Genomic DNA, 2250 nt, shown 5'->3' with positions numbered 1-2250 from the left:
GATCTTCTATAAATCTCTATACTCTCTGTGTGTGCACTCTGCGTATACGCGACTTACACACGTCTTCTAAATATGAACTTTTTCCTATAGATCTTATACATTTAGTGTTATTTCTCAACAGCTTCTGCACATTTCTTACTGCTCAGAGATTTTATATGAATTTGTTTTACATATATTTGCATATTAATCTGCATTTGGTTATTTGCACAATGATATTATTTGTGCTTTCTGGTGGACGTTGGTCTGCATTGCTTTGTACCTGTAATATAAAATCCCTGGAATCTACAGTGTTTCAATGATGCCAAAATGTCTGATTCATTTGGTTCGTCTGGATAAAATGGTGACGAGGTGAAAGAGTTTCCCGGAGCAAATCCTCCCCGGATCACGTGTAAACACGTGTTAATCCGGAGTGACGATTTTAGAATCGAACTACTTTGATTAAACGTGACTAGAACTTGGAGGTGGTAGTTTAGAAGGTTGAAATGTTGGATTTCTGATCGGAAGGTTGTGAGTTCAAATCCCAGCACCACCAAGCTTCCACTGCTGGGCCCTTGAGCAAGGCCCTTAACCCTCACCTGCTCAGTTGTATAAGTGAGATTCTTGTATTGATAAAAGCATCCGCCAAATGCTTTTAGTGTAAATTGATTATTCATTAATGATATAATTGTTGGTTATATCAGTCGCAGGTCTTGCGCCGAGTCGCGTGTTCTGCACTTTCATTAAAGCATGTAAAAAAAAAAAAAAAAAAGGTCAACTTGATTGCCATCACCATGGCAACACACCACATTTTTGTCCTTTGTGAACTCATTCGTCTCGAGGCTTTTATTCTGAAAAATGTTCTTTCTTTTTTATTTTTTTACTCTTGTCTTGTTCCTTAAACGCTAAACAAACCCCCACCCCACCCCTCACTTTCTCCCCTTTTTTTTTTATGGGGCGCGGTGACGTCACGGCGGCGCCGCGCTCTTCGATTGGCTGCTCGCGGGGCCGCAGAGGAGCTTTAAAGGGGCCGCAGTTTAGCCGCGGCGCAAAGACGGAGCTCGAGCATCTCTCCATCTCTCCATCTCCTCCAAGAGAGAAAGACCTTTTCTCCCTTTTTCTCTCTCTCTCTCTCTCCCCCTCCCTCCATCCCTCCATCTCTGGCCGCTCCAGCAGACGTAAGATTTCTATTTCTATTTAAATCTTTTCTTATAATTATAAATGATATAAATAATATCTATAATATATAAGAATACACTGAGAGTTCTCTCTGTGCTTCTCTGGTGCATGTAGGAGAAAAGGGTGTAGGCTTTATTCCCTTTTTCTCTCATTATATTACAGTCTATTATTACTCTTATTATTATTATTATTATTATTATTATTATTATTACTCTTATTATTATTATTATTATTATTATTATTATTATTATTGATGAAATGTATGTGTTGTAAATGCTCCATTGGTCTGCTGTGCTGTGCTGTGATGTGCTGTGATGTGATGTGATGTGATGTGATGTGATGTGATGTGATGGTTGATCTTGTCTGTTTATTTCTTTATTTCTTTATCATTTTATTTATTCTTCATGACACCTGAGCCGATGAAAAAGGATTTTACCATGCAAATGAAATACGGATACTGGATCAATAATTGTTTTTCTTTATATAGAAAGAAAGAAAGAGAGAGAGAGAGAGAGAGAGAGAGAGAGAGAGAGAGAGAGAGAGAGAATAGGGAGAGGAGCTTGAGAAGTCAGGATGAGGACATTTTTGAAAAAAAAAAAAAAAAAAAGCATTTACTATGTATAATTTTTTTTTTACAAAGAAATAGTTTTTTATTATCTGAGAGGTGTGTGTGTGTGTGTGTGTGTGTGTGTGTGTGTGTGTGTGTGTGTGTGTGAGTCAACCCAAACTTACTGACAGAGCGTTGTTAGGAATATCAACAGGTTCGCCACAAAGAGACGAGATACGAGAGCACAGATATATGTATAAAATAAATATATTATGATCATACAAATATAATAAATATATAATCTATATCACAAGACATCTATAAATAAATAATAATTCTATACCATGAGGATGAATGAATTCTGACACTTTAAAGGTATTAAAACCTGAGGCATAAACAAAATGCATGGAGTGATTTTTTTAAACTAATGAATTAATTGATTAATTGTTTATAATAATTATACTGAGCAATACAAGGTTTAATTATGGATCAATTTCTGTACAATTCTTTCCTTCAATACAGAAAATTCAGCATCCTTACTTTCTGTT

At 36.1% G+C, this 2250-nt stretch overlaps 1 long non-coding RNA gene across 1 annotated transcript in view; it reads left to right on the top strand.

Annotated features, from left to right (window-relative positions):
* The first annotated feature begins 1025 nt into the window (after positions 1-1025).
* Positions 1026-2250, top strand: part of LOC124385797 — a 30176-nt gene continuing 28951 nt past the window's right edge. Inside the window, exon 1 of the long non-coding RNA XR_006925799.1 lies at positions 1026-1154. This is a non-coding gene — a long non-coding RNA (uncharacterized LOC124385797). The remainder of the gene's footprint in view (positions 1155-2250) is intronic.

Source organism: Silurus meridionalis, chromosome 5, assembly GCF_014805685.1.
Source record: "Silurus meridionalis isolate SWU-2019-XX chromosome 5, ASM1480568v1, whole genome shotgun sequence".
In the NCBI taxonomy this organism is placed as follows: Eukaryota; Metazoa; Chordata; class Actinopteri; order Siluriformes; family Siluridae; genus Silurus; species Silurus meridionalis.
This window is presented reverse-complemented; position numbering and strand designations above follow the sequence as displayed.